Consider the following 27,743-nt stretch of genomic DNA (forward strand, 5'->3'; position numbering starts at 1 on the left):
GTTTGGTACAACTTGCTGTAGTCCTCTAGGTTGCTTTTATAAAGAAGGTCAACTATTTTCAGGTAATGTTAAGAGTTAGAATTGCCATTACCAAATATAACTGTATTAGTAGCTTGGAAAGAATATTAAGATCTTAATTTTGTTTTTGGAGAAATTTGAATGTTTATTTCAGGAGGGCAGTTTTGATTATATGTGTATGCACAAAGTTTTGCTGGCTTTATCGTAATAAAACAGTTCTACAAACATGATTATAGTTTGTGATGTTTCAAAAACTGTAGTTTAGTGAGATTTTAAAATCCTTGATTTTTCTCCCATTTGGTGTTCAGGAAAATATTTGAGGGTATTTTTTATTGAAATACAGTTAATAAAGCATAAAATTCAACATTTTAATCCTTTCAAAGTATGCATTGCATTGGGTTATGCACGTTCATTAATTCATTCATTTTAATATCTTAAGGCTATTCTGTTCCGTTCAGTCATCGCATATTTTTCTTGAGTATTTATATTGCTTCTAAATTGTATCAGTTAGAAACGTGCCGTGAACACTTATTACTGCTTGTGTTAACAGTATGCTTGGTGATGTCCTTTGACATGGAGAAGTTTTGTTTTATTTTGATGATCAGTCCATCTGATTCTCCAAAGTACATTACAAAAGTGCTATGCCTTTTGTTTAGATTTAAGAACTGGGAGATGGGGGGAGAGAAGGGAGAAGGGGAGGATGGGGAGAACTTGAGGGAATGAATGTTTGGGATGAAGGAGGGGTGGATGTGGGAGCAGGGAAGTATATATCTTAATTAAGGGAGCCATTTTAGGGTTGGCAAGAGACCTGACTCTAGAGGGGTTCCAGGTGTCCAAGGAGATGTCCCCAGATTGTTCCTTGGGCAGCAGAGGAAAGGGTGCCTGAACTGGCCTTGTCCTATAGCCACACTGATGAATATCTTGCATATTACCATAGAACCTTCATTTGTTGATGGATGGAGATAGAGACAGAGACCCACATTGGAGCACTGAACTGAGCTCCCAAGGTCCAAATGAGGAGCAGAAGGAGGGAGAACATGAGCAAGGCAGTCAGGACCACGAGGGGTGCGTTCACCCACTGAGACAGTGGGACAGATCTAATGGGCGCTCACCAAGGCCAGTTGGATGTGATCAAACCGGACTCTCTGAATGTGGCTGACGGTGGAGGCTGACTGAGAAGCCAAGGACAGTGGCGCTGGGCTTTGATTCTACTGCATGGACGGGCTTTGTGGGAGCCTTGTCTGTTTGGATGCTCACCTTTCTTGGACCTGGGGGGAGCGGGGAGGACCTTGGACTTCCCATTGGGTAGGGAACCCTGACTTCTCTTAGGACTGGAGAGGGAGGGGGAGGGGGGAGGGGGCGGGAACTGGGAAGAGGGGAGGAGGTGGAAATTTTTATTTTTATTTTTATTTTTTTTTCCGTTAGACTTGTTTATTCAAGTATCCGAAAACACTCTTTCCACTTCCTCCCCTCCTCCCAATACCCTCCCGCTCCCCCCACTCCCCTCACTCCCTCTCCTCCTCCCTCACCATTCCCCAGAGCAGTCAGGGTTTCCTGCCCTGTGGGAAATTCAAGTTCCTCCCCCCTCCCTCCAGGTCCAGGAAGGTGAGCATCCAGACAGGCCAGAATCCCAAAAAGCCAGTCCATGCAGACGAAACAAGACCCAGTGCCATTGTCAATGGCTTCTTAGTCTTCATTTTGGACCTTGGGGGCTCAGTCAGCCCCCATGTCAACCACATTCAGAGAGTCCGGTTTGATCTCATGGTCGTTCAGTCCCAGTCCAGCTGGCCTTGGTGAGCTCTCATTCGATCAGTCCCCTTGTATCAGTGGGTGAACGCACCCTTCGCGGTTCTGACTTCCAGTGCTCCAATGTGGGTCTCCGTTTCTATCTCCATCCATCGTCAGATGAAGGCCCCCTCTGATTTTGCTTTCCTTGCTCACGATCTCCCTCCCTCTGCTTCTCATTTGGGCGTGTAGGGAGTTAAGTCCAGTGTTCCAATATGTGTCTCTGTCTATCTCCATCCATCGCCATATGAAGGTTCTATGGTGATATGCAAAATATTCATCAGTATGGTTATGGGCCAAGGCCAGATCAGGCACCCTCTCCTCTGCTGCCCAGAGTACAATCTGGGGACCTCTCCTTGGGCCTGGGAACCCCTCCAGAATCAAGTCTCTTGCATACCCTAAAATGGCTCCCTTAGTTGAGATATAAACTTCCCTGCTCCCATAACCATCCTTCCTCCCTCCCCCCATCCCATTCCCCCAATCCATCCCCGATCCTCCCCCTCTCCCCTCTCCCTAACCATCTCCCCGTACTTCCACCCCCCCACCACCCGTGCACCCAAGTTTGCCTGGCAATCTTGCCTACATCTAATATCCAGGAGGATAACTATATGATTTTCTTCAGGTTCACCTTCTTATTCAGCTTCTCTAGGATCACAAATTATAGACTCAAAGACCTTTAACTATGGCTAGAACCCACTTATGAGTGAGTACATACCATATTCCTCTTTTTGGGTCTGGGTTACCTCACTCAGTAAAGCGTTTTCTATTTCCATCCATTTACGTGCAAAATTCAAGATGTCATTGTTTTTTACCGCTGAGTAAAACTCTAATGTGACGGGCTTTGTGGGAGCCTTGTCTGTTTGGAGGCTCACCTTCTTGGACCTGGGGGGAGCGGGGAGGACCTTGGACTTCCCATTGGGTAGAGAACCCTGACTGCTCTTAGGACTGGAGGGGGAGAGGGGAGGGGCGGGAACTGGGAAGAGGGGAGGAGGTGGAAATTTTTAATAAAACTAATAACAAGAAAAAGAACTGGAGGTAGAGAGGCAGGACGATCAGGAGTTCATTGGACATCATTGTTAGACAATGACAGCAGACACACTGCCAGAACATCCCATGTGGAAGTTACTGTCTTAATCCCTCCTGTTGTCAGAGTAACGCTGCCAGTTTTTTTTTTCTTTAATGGCGTCCTAGGTGATTTGGCAGAACTATGGTAATAAGTAAATTTTCTTTTCAAGTGAAACCCTATGCTGTCTGCAAAGTAGCCAGCTTCATCTTAGAGCATTAGCTGTGTAAAGCGTTTCCAAGACAAGAACAGGGCACACAGCAGTAGACTTGTTCTTTCATACTATTTTACTAAAGTAAACTTTTTTTCTGGAGGTCTTACTTGGTTTATTGGTGTTTTAATTGGATCGCATATTCTCTATGCCATCAAAATTTGCTTTATATACATTTTTTTTCTAAGTCTCAGTAGCAAAATTGAAAAGGAGTAACGTAGAAGGAGTGCTGGCTAATTATAGAGGAAGTGTCATTGGAGGTGAAGGTAAAAATGTGATACAGATCGGCAGTAAAATGGGCTCATCTAAAGATGTGGAGAAATAGCTCAAGTCTAAAAGACATTCTGTAGGGCTCCCCATGGAGAAAAGTTGTGAAGACCACTTAATCCTTTAGTAACAGGAGACATCTTTGTTTATCTCACCAGCAACGTAAGGCTTTGGTAATTTTGTAATAGAGCAGAAAACATGCTTTGGTAACTACATAGTGGTGAAATCTTACCTAAGGGTTTTCAGTGTGACTTTAAGGCTTTCCTCACAGATAAGTATGGTCCAGCATAAGAAAGGAATGCATTCCAGAAAGAACTCTTTCTTTAGAGGAGTAAACAAAGATACACTGCCCATGCTCCAGTGGACAGCCACACATCTGTGGCCATAAGAGCAGCACTAACTGGAACCAGTGGGCCCTTTATATAGAGGACATATACATAAAGTTGGGAGGAGGAAGGACTTGTGGGTGGAGGACCTGGGAGGAGTTGGAGGTAGCATGAGGGTACATATGGTCAAAATACATTTTACACATCCATTTTATACATTGCTCAAAGAATAGCAAATGTATATGTAAAACAGCACAAATATTAAAAAAAATACCAGGTACCTTGTAATTAGATGTAGTAAGTTAACTTTATCTCCCTATGACCAAATACTAAAATGAAACAAGGTAGTAGAGAAAGGATTTCTTTGGTGTATAGTTCAGAGGAGGCAATCCATCAGGATGGGAAACCATCCCAACTAAAATGGAGGAGCTGATGTCTGTGGGAGCTTGCTGGGTGGCTTGCTTACATGGTACCTACCCAAAGCAGAAAGCTCCGCCAAGGGGCCTGGACTATAACCCTCAGGGCCAGCCAACCACAGCCTCCTTCCTTCAGTCAGCCTCCGCCTCCCAAAGGTTCAATAATCTCAACAGACAGAACAATCTTCTTGGTGTCATATTCAAACCCATGAATGTGTTTAAGGGACCTTTCTCATTAATACCATAATAGTAGATAACTTGAAATTCAGTTCATTAAAATAAATCGAAAAAAAACAATTCTACATAATTTTTAAGGAGTGTGGCTGATACCTTATATAAGGTATATATGTTTGTATTTATATAAACAACCTACTGAGTTGTTGTTTTTTGTTGTTTGAATCTATATGACTTCAGGGCTGAGTACTTTGTACTGGACAACCAATCATCAAAAGGGGATCATAACAGAAACCACAGCTGGACACAATGCGAAGATGAATGGATTGTGGGAAGTCAGCCTCCATAGATATAAATTAGCAATCCTTTTAAAACACCATAGTTTGGAAGGCATAAACAGGAGACAATATATGCCATAACTGGAATCTAATATCATAAAATAATATAATGAACATTATTAGTGATTTTCTGCCACAAAAATAAATTTGAGAAAAAACTTAAAAGCCAGATTTTGATAATCCTCAGTAATATTTTTGCCTCAAAATAATTAAATATTTGAAAATATTATTGAAGCACTTTTGCAAAATTAAAAATAAAAGCAATCTTTTTAAAACAAGTTGTTTAACATCCTAAGTGGAGAAGAAGTCCACCAAACCTGCTGTGACTTAGCCACACCTATGTTAAAACTAAAATTACGGTACATCTATAGCAGGGAGGTAAATGACTTATTTGAACTCCTTTTTTTAGAATAAAGTTTTTTATTGTGATATTTGCATGATGGATAAATTTCATTCTTATTATAAAAGGCAGATGTGATTTTACCTGTATAAGAACTGCAGAAGATGGGCCTTTCCATATTCTAAGGATGGGGGAGGGTTTCTCCAGGCCTCAGACTTCTCTGAAGAGCCATTAGCAGCTAAGGGCTACTGAAAGGGTGAGATGCCTGTGATCCAGTAAATTAAACACAGTGGAGTGGGACACACACACACACACACACACACACACACACACACACACACACACACACGGCGGGAGGGGAGAGGCCAAAAGAAAGAGGTGAGGTGGAAAGTAGTTAAGCAGGTGTGGGAGGAGGATGAGAGGAGAATGGAGAGACGCATATATTCAAAATACCTTCAATACTTCCGTAAAATTATCAATGAATAAATACTAAAAAGAAAAAGGACTTATCTGACTGTTTAAAAACTACTAATCCTATCACCTCTCACTAATAAACCACTAGGTGGGTTAGGGAGGTTGGAGTGACCTGGGAAGAGTTAGGGTATGAAGGGGTATTGACTAAATGAAGTACACAGTATAAGAATCTCAAATAATTAGTAAATATTATATTTAAATAATATCAATTGTAACTCATAAATATGTTTCAAATTATATTGACTTATTTAAGAAGAAAATAGTAAGTAGGTGAAAGCCTAATTTTAAGTAAAGTAATAGTTTGTCAAAATTGTCTTTTTAACTGGTTGATTGTTCTGATTAGTAAATGTCTTTGCTTTAAAACGTTTCCCGGAAATACTAATTATATCAAGAATCACATAACAGTATAGATCAAAGTGGTTTTCCTTCTTTCAAAAGGCTAAACAGTGAAATTTAAGCAGTTCTAGGAACCAAATTTATGATTTACTGTATGTGTACTTGACAACCTATGCCTTTAATGCCTTTTAACTAGATTATTCAATCCAGGCTTGTTAGAATTCACTAAATAGCATAAATGAACTCTCATATTTATAGAAACTGAGTTTCTGATTATATAATGGAAATTGGTATGTGTATATGCATTTTCTACACTAGAAAGAAGAAATTGTGAAGTGAGGAGGTGCATAAATTCTATACTCTTTAAAAGTAGCTTAGAAAACTTTTCAATGGAGGTAAAGAATTTCAAGCAGAAGTTAAGTGATTTCTTCAAAGTTGAACATGCCTAGCTTCCTATGTGTCCGATCCCCTCTGAGCAGCTTGCACAGGTTGCACATCATTCTGTTTGCATTTTCCTTTGAGGCAGGTGTTACCATTATCTCCACTTTAGAGATAAGGAAACTAAAGCAGAGAGTCTCATCAAATTCATTAGTAGCAAATCCACGACTTCTAGGATTTGGACCAGGTTATGTTCTCTTTCAAATATATTAAACCCGGAAGCCATTCTGCCCAACAGAATTTTGGAATTTGGTAATGGTTTGTAGAAAAAAAAAGTCTTAGAGCTGAGAAAAGGCAAGTCACTTCTCAGTGTTATACCTTAAAATATTTTAATGCATTACATCAATCAGTAACTCTTCCCCGGCTGTGTCAATTAGGTATTTGAATTACGTTTAGTGACAAAATCAGAATTCTTTCTTGCGCTCCCAGTATTTATGGTTCAGCAGAAGAAACTGATGTCTTAATCATAGAAATAATTATTAATTTCAAGTTTTGATAATGCTATAGAAGAACAGTAATTAGTGAGAGTTAAAACAATACGACAGAAATTTAAGGGAAAGTAGTTTCCATGGGTGTGTAATTAGTAGCAAGAATTTTCACGTTATGTGATGTCTAATTTGCTCCTCTCAGGTATATGGATTGATTGAACTCAACTGGTAGCGTCTCACTAGAAGGTTTTCATGTGGCTGTAGAGATATAGTGATGGACTCAGAGCCAATTAAAAGCCCTGTCGGCAGACATCGATTCTTCAAGAGCAAGATGGTTTTGTCCTGCTGGGAACTGAATGCAAGGTGCTGCCACGATACACAAAGATTCATCACAAGTCTAGTGCATCATCTTGTTTGCTTTTCATAAGCTAGATCAGTTATTTTTCATGTCACTGTGACCAAAATTCTTAACAGGAGCTGTTTATTCCGACTTACAGTATTAGACGGTCTCAGTCCAACATGGAGGGATTGGTGGTGGTAGAAGCACATGCAGGAATCGCCTCGTATTATATCAGAACAAGCATAAGAGAGAGAGGTCAGAAGCAGGGGCTGGGCTATAAACAGCTAAGATCCTCCCCAGTGATCCACTTCTGCTAACAAGGGCTGACCCTCTGAGGGTTCTACGGAATTCTAAAATAGCACTATCAGCACAGGACACGCATCCAAATCGTGAGGCTGTTGAGAACACTTCAGATTCAAACCATAATATATGACTAGCTTGTGCTTCTTTACAGCAAGGGACTTTCAGGAGACTCTAAAATCTCCATGGTGGATGATTTGAAACATTCAAATTCACTCCAACACTAGACCTAGCGTAAAATGACACTAATCACACTTATTGGTCAATAATCAACTCAAAATGCCTCTCTGGATTCAAAGAAAAGCAATTTGGTAAAGATAAGAATATGAAAAGCCACGATTCTTTGAGGAGTTATCTTGAGTGCTGGCTATCTTGGTTCACTTTCTCTGCTCTGTTTGCACAACTGCTATTGCATAGGTGTGGAATCTCCTGGGTTCATTCCTAATGAAAAGAATATTTTCTCTCTTATTTTGCTTCTCTATCTTTCTTCTTTCGAGAACATTTTGTTCATTTTTAAAAATGGATATGAGTGTTTTGCCTCCATGTGTGTTTGTGCCCCACCTGCATACATTTCATGAGGAGGCCAGAAGAGGAAGATATGCTACCCACTGTACCACCTGCCCCTTCCACCGGGTCATTGGAAAATTACTTTGGGGGTTCTGTTTAGTTTATACATCCTGAACTCTTTCCTATTCTGTGCTTTTCTATTTTTCTCATCAGTTTTCTCATGCTCGTTGATACTTGTTTTCTCCTCCTTCTCTGGGTATCCCTTTTACAACAGTTTCCTACTGTTTTTGAACCTCTGGCTTTCATAGTAACAGCATTTCCATAAGTGCATTGTGACTTTTAAAAGAAATGCAATTGAATTTTAGGTGTATGGTTATTTCACCTACATGTATACCTGGGCAACATTTATGGGCTTGGTGCCAGCAGAAGCCAGAAAAAGGATGTTAGATACCCTTGGAACTGGAATTAAATATGGTTCTAGCCATAGCCGTGCTGGTAATCAGACGTGGATTGTCAAGTTCAGCGTTTCTCAATTTGTGGGTCTCAATCCCTGCGGGGTTTTGAACAATCCTGTCGCAGGGATCACCTAAGGCCATCATGCATGTCAGATATGTATACTATGATTAACAACAGTAGCAAAATTACAGCTAAGACCTAGCAACGAAAGTAATTTTATTGTTGAGGGTAACCAAAACATGAGGAATGGTATTAAAGGGTTACAGTATTTGAAGGTTGAGAACCTGTGCTCTAGAGAATGTAAAATTATCTTAACAATTGAGCCACCCCTCCAGCCCCATGTGTCTCATAACTTAGGAACCAGGAACTAAAACAGAGGAAATAGAGTTTGGCAATTAGTGGCATGGGATATTTTGTAGAAAGTCGGAAAATTTATGAACAGTATTAAATGATCAATTTCACCCTCCATGGATCCCTGTCTGTCTGTCTGTCTGTCTGTCTATCTATCTATCTATCTATCTATCTATCTATCTATCTATCTATCTATCATCTCTGTCTCTTTAAAAGTTATTTTACTATTTTTTTATGTGTATGATACATGTTTGTCTGTCCACTGCTTACATGCAGTTCTCAAGGAAGCCAGAAGAGGGCAGCATCGGATCCCTTGGAACTGGAATTACAGAGCGTTGTGAGCTGCCCTGTAGGTGCTGGAAATTGAACCTGGGTTTTCTGGAAGAGCAACCAGAACTCTCAACCGCAGAGCCATCTCTCCAGCCCAACTTCCTCTCTTTATCTACTGGAGTTTCTCTAAAGATGAATCTTTGAAATGTCTGACTGGATATGTAAGCCTGGATATATCATGACAGAAGAAGAGGAATTATGAGGACTGTTTCTTAAAGCTCTTAGAGAGAGCACCACAAAATGTAACTGCAGAAACACAAGAGTGGGATATCACTAGGAGATACGATCATATCGGACCACAACCTATGTGTAGCTAATTGATCTAACATGTCTGTATCCCAAAAAACCAAGAACAGGGATGTTTGGTAAAGGGTCCCTGCATTTGTGAGTGTTCTTTTTGTTGTTGTTTTTTTTTTTTGTGAGTGTTCTTCATAGAATTCCTCCAACATGATATGTGTGGACAAAATGAAGTAATAAAAAGAATTGCTTCGTATATTATAAAGATAATCAAGTTCAAATGCACAGCAAGATTCAGAAGAGTTGATTGGGCAGTTTGAATGCAAAGAGCAGCAAACAGAGGCCCAGGATCTTTAATGACATATATGAAACCTGAAAGTAGCGCTGTGGAGAGTTCCCGCTCAGTCACAGAGCCCATGTTGTTGTTGTTGTTGTTGTTGTTGAACTCAGGCCAATTTAATAGGAGGCCCAACAAACACCAAAGGGTTAGTGGCCTGTTTCCTATTTCCCAGAACAATGAATACGTGTCCTCTATTGGAAACCCCATATCCATGTGGCAAGTTACCCTGAGCTAATCGCACTATCGGGAAGTTCACATGTGGAGAGAAGTGTCTGGCTGGTCCTCAGTGATTTGAATCAGTCCATATGAGGTGCTAGACATGTAAATAAAGAAGATATTTTAAAGAGTCAGTCAGCCAGTACTGTGTTCAGGCTCCTGTGTCACTACTTCTTGTCATGATCAGACTGGAATAACATGTGTGCTTTCAAGTGGCTTCCACCTCAGCAGACTCCTGGGTACTCATGCAATCTTGAGAAATAAAAATGCTTCTATCTGAAGTCGTTAAATTTTAGAATAGATAGTTACAAATAATCAGCAAATAAAATAGAAATTAGCAAAGATATTATGCAAGAACATTTTTAAATTTAGGCCATCTGAAATTCTGGATTTAAAAGATCCATCAAGTACTCAGGGCAATGAATGCTGAAAACATCACTTGTCAGGGAATAGCATGCAGAAATCCTAGCATCTTAGAGCATGGTATTGAAAGGACTGTAGAAAATTCGACACGCTCATATTCTGTCTCATACATGCGCATACATATGCACACACATGCACCTACACAAATGCATAGCAAGTGAAACCGAGTAGTGAAAGACATTTCAATAACAAAAGTGGGACCTTGAAAGTAGTGAACCTAACCTTTAAATTTAGGGTAAAATGTGACTTCAAGCTTGAAATTCTATAGCAAGACAGTTTACAACTCAAGTACCATTAGTACGTTATGATATATAAAGTTTCAAAAATCGGATCTCCTATCTGCTCTGCACAAGAGGTAACAAAGGAAAGTTCTTTCACTGTGCCAAGTGTAGGAAGGGTTTTGTAAAAAGTATGAAGTTTTAGCTTCTATCTGCCCACATTGTTTCCTAGTGCCACATTTAGGAGGAGTTTTCATGATATGTGGTAAGTGAAACGTTTTAGAGTATTTGCTTTCTTTCTTTTCAGCAAATTTTTTATTTTTTATTAAAAATTCCACCTCCTCCTATTTCCCTTCCCCTCCCCCACCCCCCTCCCCCTCCCTCTTCAGTCCAAAGAGCAGTCAGGTTTCCCTGCCCTGTGGGAAGTCCAAGGTCCTCCCCCCCCTCCAGCCAGATCTAGGAAGGTGAGCTTCCAAACAGACTAGGATCCAAAAAGCCAGTCCATGCAGTAGAATCAAAACCCAGTGCCATTATCCTTGGCTTCTCAGTCAGCCCTCATTGTCAGCCACATTCAGAGAGTCCAGTTTGATCACATGCTCCATCACTCTCAGTCCAGCTGGCCTTGGTGAGCTCCCATTAGATCAGTCCTGCCATCTCAGTGGGTGGGCGTACCCCTCTTGGTCCTGACTTCCTTGCTCATGTTCTCCCTCCTTCTGCTCCTCATTTGGACCTTGGGAGCTCAGTCCAGTGCTCCAATGTTGGTTTCTGTCTCTATCTCCATCCACCGCCAGGTGAAGGTTCTATGGTGATATGCAAGATGTGTGACTATAGGATAGGGCCAGTTCAGATGCCCTCTTCTCAGCAGCCTAAGGAACAAGCTGGGGACATCTCCTTGGACATCTGGGAACCCCTCTAGAGTCAAGTCACATTTTAGAGTAATTTCTAAGTTGGAAGATAAAGAATGTCTTTGGTTACCGGGGATCATCAATTCTGCTATTGGTTGCTTACCTATGTCTTAAGATGGGAAGAACAAATTTTGTATACATTTTCATATTCCATTTTCCATTGGAAATATATAACAAATTTTCCCTCTACAAGTATGTGAGGAAATCCAACCATAGATAAGAGCAAAGTGAACATGTAGGAAAAATAGTCCTAAAGGAAGTGTTTGTGAGATCAGACTTGGAAACAGTCTTACATCTGACTTCCTGCAATGGCAGAGTGACACGGATTACCTGAGGAAACACTAGTAGATAGTGCTCGGGCACATAATATATTTGCTTATCTACAAGAAACTGAATTCACTTCCCAATTTTAAAGAATACTGGATGAAGATGCAAGCTCCAGCCATCCACTGGAACACAGGCAAAGGCAGAGTAAAGAGAGACAGACTAGAAGAAAGCTTAGCTGATCTAAGCTAAGTCTTAAGTACAGTCACCTCATATTCATGATTACAGAAATTCTACTTCCTTTTTATTATCAGAAAAATGTAGCGGCTAGTTAACTGGTCTCATTGGGAGATAACCATTTTCCTCCCACTGCCTGTTAGTGTGTGTGCTATGGGTTAACCCGGAAGAAGAATCTAAGCGAGCAATGGAAACGTTCAGGTTGTAAGGTCTATTTGGTGTTTCAGCATTCGAATGAGAAAAAGTTTTACTACTCATAATGGAAGATAAATCATTTTATACAAACTCCCCTGAAACAATGGAAACTGAAACAAATTCAAATTTTAATGGCTAAATCTAATCAGACACAAACATTATAAGGAACCATTTGAACACAACCGTGCTGAGTAAGTTTACTGATCACATGAAGAATCAAACTATAAAAATAAAATAGAAACCGTAATCCTTCACACATAACTTCGTGTGAATAATTACTAAGGCAGAAACCAATGGTTTCCACTCACAAAGTTTTTGATGGCTTGCTTTCGTTTGTTTGCTTTAAGTACAACTTCTATGGACAAATGTACAGGAGTTGTAATTGAATTTCAGATTTCCCATACTGAACACATCCAAATCAAGAAACACTATCACAAGCATCCATAAAGCACCCTTAGGCTCCCTTTTGGTCATTATCCACTCTGACAATGGAACCCCACTCCTGACTTTTCACAGCACAGTTTAATTTTATCTAATTTTCAGCTTCTAAGTGCAAATCATCATAATACATTGCCACTTTGGTATCTGAATTCTTTCATTCTGCAGCAAGTTTATGAGATTCAATCATATTTTTCTGTGAAGTGGTATTTTGGCCAGCATGTGTACATATAAAATTCTGTTGTGTGAACATACCTAATTTATTCATTAAATTGTTAATAGTGAAAGTATTTTACAGCTTGGAATTCATATGAATAAAGCCTCCATGAATATTTTCGTGCATGTTTTTGGTGACCACAGACATGCACTTCCGTTGAGCGTATAACTAGGAGTGTAATTGCTAGGGTGCGGGTCATGTATAAATCCTGCCAACTCATTTTCTAAAGAGGCTCTGCCAATTTGCACTTCCAGTAGCACAGTGTATGTTAGATGAACCAAACTGAATTGCTACGTACTGAGTTAATAAACATAAAATTCTCCATGAAAAGGATTATTCTGGGACGAAACAGGAGTTATAACAAGATACTGCTATGTGAATAACCCACCACTCATTTTAACCCTATTATTCTTTCCTTACCTCTAATATAGCAGCTGGAAAAGCTAATTGTAACATTCACAAGAGATTTTGCAGTTAGGGGAGCCATGTACTAACTTCTGGACAACACGCTCTAATAAGTCTGTTGTTACCGTTCTTATTTTATAAAGAATATGTTATTATGTAGACACAGAAAGCATCTTGCATTAAGCACAGTCTTCGACCGTCCTCAGATAAACACTATTCATACACTTGTATTGTTAATATACAAATCAACCATTAACATTCCAAAAGAAATACAACAATAATGAAGAAAAGTCAGTAAATATCACATTTCTAGAATATCTATTTTGTTTTAAACTCTGGTAAATAGGATGACGGTAAGAAAGGAAGCAGGGAGGGAAGGAGGGAAGGAGAGGCAGAGAGGGAGAGAGTACAGATGACTAGAAATCCAACTAACTGGCTCCCATTGTAGGTTTGAGTTGGTTAGAGGAGGACTCCCACTTTTCCCCACAAACTTAATTTCCCTAAACAATTACAAGGCCTTGGTGTTATCAACACTCTGAGGAATAAAGTGAATAAGTGAAAATCAACATTACACCCTCCCTTTCAAGCAATAAACATTAATAATAATAATAAGCATAAACAAAATTAGAAGCTTTCTAATTTGAAGTCTATTGTTTATAAAGTTTTATTTAATGTTTAGATTTGACTTGATTGTATGAGTCATAAACATAAAAAGTTACCTTTAGTTTAAGATTTTTAGCAATATTTTATATGTTTATTTTTACTTTATGTGCATTAGTGTTTTGCCGGATATTTGTTGTGTGTGAGGGTGTCGGGTTCCCTGAATCTGGAGTTACAGACAGTTGTGAGCTGCCATGTGAGTGCTGGGAATTGAACCTGGCTCCTCTGGAAGAGCAGTCAGTGCTCAAGGGCTGAGCCATCTCTCCAGGTCTTTAAGATTTATTTTTATTTTATGTATATGCGTGCCTGTCTACAAGTATGTCTGTGCACCACATGCATGTGTGGTGTATGTGGAGGCCAGAAGATGGCAGCAGATCCTGTGGAACTGGAGTTACAGACAATTGCCAGCTGCCACGTGGACGCTCGGAACACAATCCAGGTCCTCTATGAGAGCAGCAGGTTCTCTTAACCATTTAGTCATCTCTCAAGTCCCAGGTGGTTTTTTGTTGTTGTTGTTTGTTTTTGAGACAGGATTTCTCGGTACCTTTGCAGTCAGTCCTGGACCTAGCTCTTACAGACCAGGCTGGCCTTGAACTCACAGAGATCTGCCTGCCTCTGCCTCCCAAGTGCTGGGCTTAAAGGCATGCACCATCACCACCTGGCCTGTCCCTGGATTTATTTTTTTTTAATTTAAACCGATTAATCATAAATAATTTATTCTAAAACTAAGGTACTATAAAAATACCTTTGTTCCTGTTTTTCAATTTATTTATTTTTATTTTATGTGCATTGGTGTTTTACCTGCATGTGTGTCTGTATTAGGGTGACAGATCTTGTAGCTACAGACAGTTGTGAGCTGCCACGTGAGTGCTGGGAATTGAACCCAGGTTCTCTGAAAGAGTAATCAGTGCTCTTAACCACTACACCATCTCTCCAGTACCCCTTGTTCCTGTTTTTTAAAACATGGTCTATGCGTCAGACAGTGGTGGAGCATGCCTTTAATCCCAGCATTTGGGAGGCAGAGACAGGTGAATCTCAGTGAGTTTGAGACCAGCTTGGTCTACAGAGCTAGTGCCAGGACAGCCAAAGCTGTTACACAGAGAAACTCTGTCTCAAAAAAAAATATGGCCTATATAGGAAATTACAAGATTAGACAATCTCTAATATGATTTAACTAATTAAATTATTATTTTGAGATAAGTTTAGATGCCTACATATTAATTATAAATAATATGAAATAGTTCTGTATATACTCCATTTGCTGACTGGCCTTAAAATATATCCAAGTTCTAATGCCTGGAACCTCATAATATTGCCTTACATGGTAAAAGAAACATTTACAATCATGGTTCAGTAGATGATCATGATATGGTGATATTATTTTAGAATACCTTCACATGTCTAGATACAAGTGTCCTTATGTGATGGAAGCAGAGGAAAACAAACTAGAAAAAAACAAGGTGAAAAGATAATGGAAACAGATTGGATGATGTATTTTGATGGCAGAGGAATGTCATACTAGCTAGGGAATACAGGTGGCCATTGGGAGCCAAAAAGAAAAGTGGCAGGAATCCAGGTGTAGCCTAGTAGAAGAGTGACTGTCTAGCATACAGGAGGTTCAGTGTTCCATCTCCAGCATATAGCACAGAAACCAGGCCAAAACACACATACAGACACACACACACACACACACACACACACACACACACACACACACATTCTGCACTCAGAACCTTCAGAAGCAAAATTGCACCAACACCTTGATTTACCTTGATAAGTGTTTTTCTGGACTTCTGTACTCTATGATTATAAAGAGAATAAATTGTTGTTTTAAACAACTAAGTATTTGCCATTTTGCCTCAACAGCAACATAAAACTAAATTTACTTAGGTTTTCTTCATGGCAACATCTTGGAAAAAGCTAATATCTTGTAATAACTAGTATATTTACATGGACAAATTCAAACTACAAAGTATTTCCATCATTGAGTAGATCCCTTATTATATTAGTTCCTGCTGTGAAGCCACAACAAAAAATACCAAGAGAATGACTTTGTGGATCAATTGTTTACTTTGGCTCACAGTTTCAGAGGATTCAGTCAATGGGCCTTTGACCCTGTTGTCATTTGAATGTGAATGGCTCCCACAGCCTCTTACATTTGAATGCTTAGTCATAGGGAGTAAAACTCTTTGATTGGATTAAAGGATTAGGAGCTTTGGCCTTGTTGGAGGAGGAAAAGGGTCATTAGAGTAGGGCTTTGATGTTTCAAAAGAATAGTCTCTCTCTCTCTCTCTCTCTCTCTCTCTCTCTCTCTCTCTCTCTCTCTCTCCTTATAGATCAGGATGCAGCTGTACGCTACTATTCTAGTGTCATGTGTGTAACCATACTCTTGCTATGTTCCATACCATGATAATGGACTAACCTCTGAAACTGCAAGCAAGCTCCCAATGAAATGCTTTCTTTCTTGAGTCTTCTTGATCATGCTGTCTCTTCCCAACAATAGGGCAATGACTAAGATAGACCTATGTTTTTAAATAGCACACCATGGAAATGTGTGGCAGAAGCATGCTCTTTATGTCACAGCATATAAGAATCAAGAATAAATACATGTGATGGTGCCAAGGTTGAGATCCAGCCTCCAAGAGTGTGTTTCTAGTGACATAACTTCCTCCTCTTCACCATCTCCCAATAAGGCCATCATATCATCAGTTATCACAAATTAATCCATTCATCACATCAGAGCCCTCATGACATAATCATCTTTGGAAACAACAGAAAAGGCACACCCAAAGATGTGATCTATTCATCTCTGAGGTATCTCTCAATCCAATAAAGGCAACAGGCAAGTTTAATTTAATGTCACACTCATATTGTTCTATCGTCAGCTCCCTTCTAACTGTATATCCTTTTAAACTGGACTAGCAGCAATCTGTTACCTGTTTTTATAATATTGTCATTTGAAGAGTGTTACATAAATGAAATTATATATAGTAAGCAGAAATTGTGAGTTAGTATTAAAAAATAAATCTCCATAATTCAAGTTGTTTCCTGAATTAGTAATTCATGCTTTTTATTGCCAAATAGTATTCCACAGTAGGAATTTTTTCCATGGAAGAAAATCTGGGTTGCTTACAGGTTTGTTTTGTTTTTAGTAATGCTTTGATGAAATATCATGTACTTAGTCTAGAATGACTGTGACTTTACTTTAACTGAGCTGTTCTGTATGTAGTGATCCATTTGGAGTTTTATATTTCCCTTCAAATAATGAATATTACTTGTAATTTTTTTACCACCTGAACTTGACTTTTAGCAAAAGCCTTTTTGTGTCTTTTGTCCATTTTCAATTAAACTGAGTATTTGAAGTTTTTGTTTATTTTGAGATTTTATGTTTTACATTTTCTTTTTGTTTGCGTTTTGGGACAGGGTTTCTCTGTGTAGCCCTCGCTGTCCTCAAACTAACTCTATAGACCAGGCTGGCCTCAACTCAGAGATTTTCCTGACTCTGTCTCCCAAGCGCTGAGAATAAAAATGTGCACAGAATTCTTAATATACTCAAGACAGAAGGAATTCAGTGAAGAAGAGGAGGGAAATATCAAACAACTTATTTTTCCCAATTAACATATCTTCCAGCCTCTGATTACCACCGTTCTATTTTGCACCTCAAAGAATTCAATGAGTTTTAAATTATACATTTAGTGCCTGTCTTATTTCATTCAGTATAATGTCCCCCAAGTTCATCCATGTTGCTGGAAAGGTGCATTTCCTCTTTCATTAAAGCTGAATAATATTTTGATGCATGTGAATATGGATATGATATGACATGATATAATATATAAACCTTTTCTTTATCCATTCAACTGATGATGAAAAACTAGGTTGCTTCCAATCTTAACTTATGACCACTGCTCCAATGACCATGGAGTGCAGACAGCCTTGCAGGATACTGATTTCGATACATTTGTACACACACCTAGAAATAGCCTTACTAGACTGTACGGTGCCTCTTTTTTTTTGTTTTCTCAAACATTTTTATTCCGTTTTCTATATTAGGTAGTATTAAGTTAAAATCCTGTCAGTATTACTTACATAATTTTCTCTTTTTCTATATCTCTAACAAATATTGTCTTTGTTTTAATAACATTAGTTCTTATGGTTATCAGATAATCATGTCTCTTATGATTTATTTTGAGACAGGGCTTCTCTGTGTAACAACCCTAGCTGTCCTGCAACTCAGTATGTAAATCAGGTTGGCCTTGAACTCACAGAGATCCACCTGCCTCTGCCTCCCAATTGCTGGGATTAAAGGTGTGTGTCACCACACTGGACTCTCTTGTCCTTTTAAAATTACTGTTTTATGATACAAAGTACCATTGTTACTTTTATGCTACATATAATTCACTAAGTTATTTTGCTACAACCCGTTTAGACTTTTCTCCTTAATCGGAGTCCTCTTCCTACTTCCATGTCTTACATACATAATATGTACATGCATGTCTCTAGAAGCTGAGACTCTCAACTGAGAGAAAATGTGATAGTTTTGTTTTTTAAATATTTAAAACTTAAGGCATGGTGGTGAAGACCTTTAATCCTGGCACTTGGGAGACAGAGACAGGTAGATCTCTGAGTTTGAGGCCAGCCTGGCTAAGTTCCAGAACAGCTAAGACTACACAGAGAAACCCTGCCTTGAAAAACCAAAAAAATAATCTTTGAACATTTAAATGCATTTGTATAGTATGTTTTGATCATATCCATCTACCGTTAAGTGACTTGAACTCTGCTGAGTGTCTTGAATCCTGTCACCTTCCCATCTGTACTGGCCATATGTGCATGGCTAACATGCTCCATACAATTCCCCACAAATACTCGAATTTTATTTTTATTTATGGCAACATGATATCCTATCATGGATCTGTACATTTTCTTTACACACTTTTCTGTGGATTGACATTCATGCTGCCTCTATATACTAGCTATTGTGAGAATGTAACAATAAATATGTATATACAAGTGTCTCTGCGGTGTGTCTGCCTCAGAACCCTTTGAAACACACCAGGGGATGTTATAGCTAAATCGTATCACATCATAGTTCTAGTTTAAGATTTTTTTTCAGGAACCTCAACTTATTTCCATACAGCGGTACAAGTTTACATTACCCCCAGTAGTGTAGAAGGGAACATTTTCTTCTTGTAGTTCAACATTTTCGAGATTTGCATTTACGCTGTGATCCCATTTTGAGTAGATTGTGCACTAAAGGCTTAATTAATTATTTGAATAATTTATTAAATAAGTTGCTCTTTGTTCACTGGTATTAATGAAACTTTTGTCCCAAATCAACTGTATGTAAAGGCTCAAGTTTACGTATAAGCTTTCAACCTTCTTTATTCCAATTAGTCTGTTTTCTGGCAACTTTTCAGTCTTTTTTGTGATCTTTTAAAGAAATAGGTGGCGTTTAGAAAGGGCTTCCCTCTATAGTCTAGATTCCGTTTTTATCACAATTCTGCCTCTACCATATACCGGCATTACAGGGATATGCACCACACTGGGCAGTATGTCTGCTTTTGTGCCAGTACATTTACACTTTGGTGTCCAGGCTCCCTCCCCATCTGAGACAATGGGTATTGCTATGTTAATCAGGCTGTATTTGAATTCTCGGCTCTCCCTGCCTCTACTGCTTGACTGGTGGAATTCAAGGCCTGCGTGAGTATACCTGGCCTATTACTACACCTTTAAGTCAGTTTCTTTAGTCACGTCATATGATCTACCAATCTTTCTTTTTGCTCAAGATGGCATTTACTTTTGTCTTGTAGTTCTATACACATTTTAGAATTACTTTCTATCACCACAAAAATGACATTTGGTTTACATAAGGATTACATCGAGTCTGTAGATCTTTGAGGAAGTAGTAACACGTTTTACAATACTACTTCTAATAGAAGAATGTGTGATGTTGACAGGCATAGTGGTGCACGCCTTTAATCCCAGCGCTAGGAGGCAGAGGGAGGTAGGTATCTTGCGTTTGAAGCCAGTCTGCTCTACACAGTGAGTTCTAGGACAGCCAGGACTACATGGAGGAATCCTACCTCAAAATAAATACATCTGGGGCTGCAGAGATGGTTCAGTGTTTAAGAGAACTCGCTGCTCTACCAGAAGACCCACATTCAATTCCCAGCCCCCATTTAGCTGCTCACAACTGTCTGTAACTCAAGTTCCAGTGGATCCGACATGCTCATACAGATATACATGTAAGCTAAACATCAATGTACATAAAACACATGCTACGTTTCTCCTCCATTTATAAGTGTTGTCTATATTTTTTATCAATATAGTATTCAGTATATAGATCTAGATTTTTCTTCATTTACTTTTACTTCTTAGTATTTTATTTTCATATGCAGTTGTTGTGATGAGATTTTGTTTGTGTTGTAACAAATAAAGCTTCCCTGAAGATCAGAATGCAGAGTTAGCCATACTAGTTAGCCATAGAGATCAGGCAGCATGGCACACACCTTTAATCCCAGGACTTGGGGAGAGGGGGAAGGGGAAGGGGGAGAGGCGGACAGATCTCTGTGAGTTCAAGGCCACCCTGGGCTACACGGGAGTGAATCGGTCTAAAAGAGAAACAGAACTCACAACTTTGATTCCAGCACTTGAGATCACATGCCACTAATGCCAGGACTAGAGAGGTGGAGGCAATATGGCTGGGCAGAGAGAGGAATATAAGGCTGGAGGAGATAGGAACTCAGTGCATTCAGTCTGAGGACTTGTTTGAAACAGAATATCCAATTCGGTCTGAAGTTTTCGAAAAAGTAAGAACTAATGGCTGACGGCTCTGCTTCTCTGATCTTTCACCTTTCAGCCCCTCATATCTGACTCTGGGTTTTATTATTAAGATCAACTAGAATTCGTGCTGCAAGATGTAAATAGAAATCACTTTTAAACTCCCATTGCAGAAAGTCTATTGTTGAGTAAAGAAACTTTCTTGACTTCTTGCTATGCTTTTTGGGGTTTTCTGAGTATGAAAGCATAAACTCAGGAAATTCTTTGTTTCTTCTTTTCCTATCTGGGTCTCTTCTCCTTTTTATTTTTAAATTTCTAATGACTTATCTATTTATGAGTGTTTGGCTGTGCCTGTGTATGTACACCACATGTGTCTAGAGACTGGAAAAGTGTGTTCAGTTTCCTGGACCTGGAGTTACTAATGACTGTCAACTCCATGTGGATGCTGGTAACTGAACCCAGGTCCTCTGTAAGAGCACCAAGTGTTCTTAAACACTGAGCCATCTCTTCAGCCCTAAATATCTTCTACTTTAAAAAAAAATCTTATCACCGTTATCATCATCATTGTTCTTATTATTCCTCCTCCTTCTCTTCTCCCTACCTCCTCATGATCTCACAGTTCTCTTTTGTTTACTATATTCCTTGGATAACCTTTTTCATCCTGTCATTCTAATTGTGTATATTTAAAGCTAAAGCAAGTCACTTCTAGGGAGCTTATAGTTTGATCTTGGTTTTCATCCACTCAGTCTTTTGAGTAGAGATTTTCATACATTTCTATTTAATACTTAATAGGTAAATATTTGCTATTTACATTTCCTTAAAGATTTATTGGTGGTTCCATAGTTCCTTTGTTTATCTCTATAGGCTTTCTGTCTTGAGGAGTTACATCTTTGTACAGATATGTGTTGGTTCAGTGTTCTTTAACTTTCATCATTTTTGTTTCTACTTGAAAGGGAAAAAACAGGAGTTTACTGTCGGACACAGGCCAGCAAAGCTGTTCAGCGAGCAAAGACTGACACATCTTTGAAAAATTCATCAATATCACTCCCTGGCTGCACCCTAGCGGTACTGAAGTTAAGACTCGGGACCATTTGGTATCTAGTGCGGTTCTGAGGAAAGCTGCAGAGCTTGTTACAGAGGCTCATGGAGGCAGAGGCAGGGTTTTTGTTGTTGTTTGCTTGTTTGCTGTCTTGTTTTGTTTTGATACATGTTCTCTCACTACGTTGTTCTGGCCGACCTGGAACTCTATGTTGAGCAGGCTGGCCTCAAACTCACAGACTTCCATCTGCCTCTCTTTCCTGAGCATCGGGATTAAAGGCACACACCGCCATGCCCAGCTTGTTACAGAGACTCAAACGATCTTTTCTCTTGGAAGTTTTTGGTTTTGCTTTATGTAATAGGACAAAAATCACAAGCTTTCAGCACAAGAGCTGGAGAAAAGACAGGACACTTTCATGATATTGCTCGAGGACAAAGGCCAACGAGCCTGGTTCAGGGGTTCAGACCCTCAAGTCCACATCTCAGCTCTTGTGCTATACGTAAAACGAGACTATGGGGGAGGGGTGGGAGTTAAGTTTATAAAGTTCCTGTTGGGTCAATTGTTGAGACGCCTGTCCACATACTGGTAAGTCTGTTTACCAAGCATTACTATGTGCCATTCCTCCTGCACCTCTTAACAAATGCTTTTGTTTGGGAGTTTAGAGCCAGACAAGAAGATAGCCCAGCACTTTGGGAAGCAGCCGAGTTCTGGATTTGAACCTGCAGGAAATAATCTACTACCTCCGGGGTTCATCTGCATCCTCAAAGCAATACCCTCAGGTCTTGAGCTTCACTGGAATTTCATAACTTCTTATTTTAATTCCAACAACGAGACTTGCCTGTATATGGACACAGACTTGGTACTGTGAGAGATACATACTGGTGACTTCTTATTCTGGCATTTTCTCAACATCCTTCATTTAATTTCTTTTGTCAGAAATTTATAATTTTTAGAATTGAGAATTGGTATGCTTCATTTGATTAGTATCTAGTAAAGTGAATGTAAATAACATTGTTCTAAATTTCAATTTCATATGTCAATATGCTGGTTGATAATGTACATCAACTGCTTTAAAAGCCATATAAAATCCATTCCCTGTAATATAGACTGTGATGTCAGCAATATATTCATCATAGAGGGCATCTACACAGCTATTGCATTATTTGCTTTATTATATCATTTACTTGAACATTTCCTAAATCTTTATGCAGGCAAAACGGAAAAAAATGAAAAGTTGTTCTTGTAAAAATGACAGACATATTCAGAAACTTCACATTTTCATAAGATAGAAGCTACCAGTATTAAATATTCTAAAATATTTTTACCTCTTCACAGCTAATTATGCATACAACACATTTGTTTAAATGTGCATAAAGAAAAATCAATGTTCTATTTTTGTTCGGCAACTAATTTTAAAATACTTTCAGTCACTTGTTTGACAAGGCACAATTATGGGTGGGCTTGTTTGTTTGTTTTCACTGATGAGTAAATTTGAAATTAATAACTTTTATTGACAATTACTTTTGAAGCATCCAAACAGCAGGGAAAATTGACTACATATATTAAAACACCAAAACGTCACTAAGTTCTTTATGCTTACATATTTATGCTATGTGTGAATTTTCATTCATTGGTCATGGCATCTTATTTCAAACAGCTTTGAGGAATAAAATGAGGATGAGAATACACACCACAAAGGTATTTAAAGTTTCATGAACTCTGGAATAAATTCACTTGATTACATTTCGGATGTGGAGGTGTTCTTCCCATGGAGAGGAGAGCAGCGGGGGCGGGGGCTTTTGCAGGTGAGGAGACTAGGGCCCTCTGAGATCATTCCGAATATTTAGGATGCCATAGCACTTCAGTGGCACAGTCGGGCTCTTTAACCCAAAATCCTTTAGTCCCAGTCCACCTGCTCACACTTAACCACAATTGGAATGAATAAATGATTAAGCAAGTTTTCAAACCAATCTTAAGGTAATCCATCTAAAGTATAATTTCCCACACAATTAGATGCATCACGCAGTTCATTTGATTCAATAACTGGACAGAGAGACTCGAGTGGTCATCCTGAAATTTACTACACTCAGAGAGCAAACATAATGGGTGTCAATTCGTCATCCACCACATATTTTTAAGTAAATTACAATTTCGGAGACGTTAAGCTTCTGCCTTCAGTGTGAAGTGAAGGAACGAAGCAATTTTTCACTAATTCAGAGGGAAAAGCTTCCGTCTGAAATGACTAGATGACCGCGGCCAGCATTGCTCCAAATGCTAAAAGGCCAGTGGCTGCAGTGCCCCGCCTTCCTGTAGCATATACAGGCCTTCACGCTGTTGACTGCTATCTGTTCCAACAATAAGATGCTGCACCTTCTCCAGTCAGCAGATTATATCATGTGCCCTATACCTGCCTACTGAGTTTGAAATTCCAGTTATAGATTTATTATTTATCCATAAAGATGTTTCACAGGTTCCCTTGGTAATTTTTAATTAGTTATCATGCTGGGTAGCCACTGTGACATAATGCTTTATGAAGATGAGGAAATGATTTTGGCATTGAAAAAAATCCATTAACCAAACAAATTTAAACAGAACTTTCATGCTTGAAAGAAGAGAAAATTGATCCTTGAATTTGAAGTAACGTGTTATTTGAGAACTGTGTGGTTTTACTGATTTTAATAACTTATGGAGAAGGAAATTAAAACTTTCCAGGCTTACAAGTCTTCAAAAATAATGAAGGCAGTTTGATGAAAATAAATACAGCGTTTCCAGAATCCCAAGGACATTTTACCGAGCATTTAAAGTGCCTCAGGATCTTTGCTATATTACCTTTCTCAGTGTTCCTAAAACATACGTGATTGATAGCATTTGACTACTGTTTTGCATCCTCCGGGATGATCGAAAACACAAGGGCACTTCTTACCTTTATTTTAAATTTTATTTTGTTTGCTTTCTTTTATATTATAGCTTTAATTATGTAAAAACATGTGAATTACTTAAAACTCTACTTGCTACAAGTGTTGCCTTAAGTGATGTTTAGGGGAGGAAATAAACAACTATTAAGGAAATAACTCTTTATTAGTACACACACCAGACACACACACACACACGCGCACGCATGCATGCACACCATTCTTAGTGTTTCCATTGCCACTAGTGCCAAAAATCCTCAGAGGGATGTGAAGTCTACCATACCTCACTTACTCATTTTTGTGTAAGTGAACCGAGGCCCGCTGAGTTTAAGATACTTTTCTAATATAGTAGAAATAATGTATTTCTGAGTATGGAGTAGAATCCAGTGTTCCAAGCACTAAATATAGCGTTCTTGAATTGCTACTCAGTGTTCTGATGATTCTTACTGTTTGTTCAACCAACTACAGATAGGCGTTGAGTACGTGTGTATGGACACATTTCAATTATCCCCCATATGGCTAAATCCGTGGCAATTTGTTTTTAATCCTTGACCACCTGCATGGGCAAGCAAAAAAGGAACAGAATACCCTTAATAATTTCAAGGCTGGCGAGCCAGGTGGGAAAGGAAATAACAAAATTCATGCAGTGTCTTAGGAATATGATTTGGGAAAAGGTCAATCTAAAAGAGAAACCGCAAGCAAGGCACACGAGAATAAAATTGGCTTCACAGGAGGAGTAAGGAGGGAGCCACAGGTGACTCAGTGGCAAGAGGAATGGAATGCTCTGGAATGCTATGTGTGCTCTATGGGACGTGCTGTGTGAAAGCATGCTGTTATTGGTTTACAGTCAATTAGAAGTTAGAAGTAAAGCTTAATTATGGTTGCTATGTTTGTTTCCAAGCAGAATTATATTATGATTAGGCAAATAGAATTGCTGCAAAAGAAATTGTAGGCTAACTCTCCCAATTCCCAGCTTCAGTGAGCAAATTAAATTGAGCATAAATGCTATTCTAAATCTTCAGGCAGGAGTCTTTGTCTTAATATATTTTTAGACATTATTTCTCTACTATGCGCACAGAAGAAAGTCATTTTGTTATTTCCTAAAAGAAACACAATTAGAGTAGTAAATAATCACAAATTCATTTATTAATTCAATGAACATTAGTTTTTGTGTGCCAAAGAAGGTATAAGTGCAGGTATGTTAATATAAATGATAACATATAAAAAAGCTAACTTAAAGTAACATGAAGGCATTCTTTTCCTTTCAATCAAACTAAATTTCTTTGCATCTTATTTCTGTCCCTTACTATTTGAATGGCATTGGAAAAGTCATTTAATCACCCCTAAATCATAGCTCTAATAACTGTATAACAAGGAAACTAATCTTTTAACATGAAAAGTATCTATCATTATACTTTATACACTGTAGGAAAAAGAATGATAACAAAACATAGTCTAACAAATGATTTGGGGCTTCCTCATTGGCCACTGAGATGTGAGTTTCTTTGTACTCCTGCCTCCGGGGAGCTAACAGTGGCTCCATCTTTCCCAGCACGGTGAACTGCTTTCCTTCACCACATGGCCCAGAAAACACAAGACTCCCTTAAACTGCTGCTTGTTAGCTATTTGGTTAGAGTGACGAGAGCGGTAACCAGCACAGACTCTGGGTTCTAAAAAGCACAGCTATTGTGCTGACCATTCTGACCATGTGGTTTGCAGGCTTTTGGAACCAGTTCATGAGAGGAATGTAGAAGAACTTGGAAGTGAAAGCTAAAGAATCCCAGGACACTGTGAGCAGACTTCGGGTGGGAGATTCTGGTAGAAGTAAAGAACAAGAGAATGTTGATAAGAGGGTGGACACGAAAGGCCAGGCACATCAAGTTTCCAGAGAGGAAAAAGGATGCTTTGAAAAATCGAGGTAAAGGTCATTTATCTTGTATTTAAGCAAAACATCTGAATTATTCCACTCTTGTTCTGAAACTTTGAGACTGAATTTAAAATTGAGTATATTGTTTGGAAGAGGATATTTTAAGACAATACAGGGACTGGAGAGATGGCTCAGCAGTTAAGAGCACTGGCTGCTCTTCCAGAGGTCCTGAGTTCAATTCCCAGCAACCACATGGTGGCTCACAACCATTCATAATAAGATCTGGTGTTCTCTTCTGGTCTGGCCTGCAGACATACATGCAGACATACACTGTATACATAAAAACCAAACAAACAAATATATAAATAAATCTTTAAAAAAGACAATGCAGGGGTCTGGAGAGATGGCTCAGCGGTTAAGAGCACTATCTGTTCTCCCAGAGGATCTGAGTTCAATTCCCAGCAACCACATGGTGGCTCACAACCATCTGTAATGAGGTCTGGCGCCCTCTTCTGGCTTGCAGGCATACATGGAGGCAGAATGTTGTATACATAATAAATAAAATGTTAAAAAAGACAATGCAGCATGTGGACAATGTTATATTCAGACAATATAGCATAGCTTTGCTTATTCATTTTGTGATGTTTGTAGCGAGAATTCAAATATGAAGCAGAGCAGTAATATAATGTGTAGTTTGTCAAGGGAAGGAACATGAACAAGGTAAAAGTTGTGGATGTGGCAGAAAGGCAGGTAGACCAGAAAGCGACTGTAATTATCGAAGAGATTGGGCATAGTGGTGCAAGGCTTCAACCCCAGTACTCAGAAGCAGAGGCAGACACACGTGTCTGAGTTCCATGGCAGCCAGAGCTACACAGTGAGACCCTGTGACAAGAGAAAGGTGGAGTTGGAGGAAGAGATCTTGCATTCTACACTTGGACAATAGAAATTACATCTCGAGAGGAAAATTCCATTTATTCTAAATTCATTTTGAAAGGAAAATCCCTGAAAAAAAAAAAAAAACCTTGAGAAAGTAGAGCCTCCAGGGCACGCTGCCTCATCGGGGAATTCACAAGGTTGAGCTGGGAAGCACACAAAGGCTGCTCCAGATGAGACCGTAGACGCCAGGCTGCATGCTGAGAGGGCAGAGCTTGGCGCCTTCCACGTGGCGCTGACTTTGCCAGCATGTAGGATGCAGGGGTGATGGGGACAAAGGGACTTGCGCTGAGGTTCGAGAAAGTCACTGAGGTCAGCTGACATATAGCTGGGTATAATTTTCTTCTTGGAGCTCCTGATGTGCATTAAGTTGCGAAGGTCAAGGCCAAAGCTGGAGAGGGACACCTCAAGACATTAGAGGTGACCGAACTGAGTAGCATGTACAAAGAAAAGCTGCAAGCACTGAGTAGAGCTGATCCAAGGGGGCTGGAGTGACCATGGGTAACTCACGGTTTGAATGGCCCAGCTACCCAAACCTGCTGGAGCCTAGAGGAGGCCATCA

General features: G+C 39.3%; 1 protein-coding gene across 1 annotated transcript in view; it reads left to right on the forward strand.

Moving 5' to 3' along the window:
- The window catches only part of Hmgn5 (high mobility group nucleosome binding domain 5), a 9,687-nt gene extending 9,439 nt beyond the window's left edge, over positions 1 to 248 (forward strand). The window contains exon 6 of the mRNA XM_048417932.3: positions 1 to 248. This exon is cut by the window's left edge and continues 980 nt beyond it. The gene's annotated coding sequence lies outside the window, so the exon portion shown is untranslated.
- The last annotated feature ends 27,495 nt before the right edge of the window (positions 249 to 27,743 follow it).

The sequence above is a fragment of the Myodes glareolus genome, chromosome X, assembly GCF_982192425.1.
Source record: "Myodes glareolus chromosome X, mMyoGla1.1, whole genome shotgun sequence".
Taxonomy (NCBI): Eukaryota; Metazoa; Chordata; class Mammalia; order Rodentia; family Cricetidae; genus Myodes; species Myodes glareolus.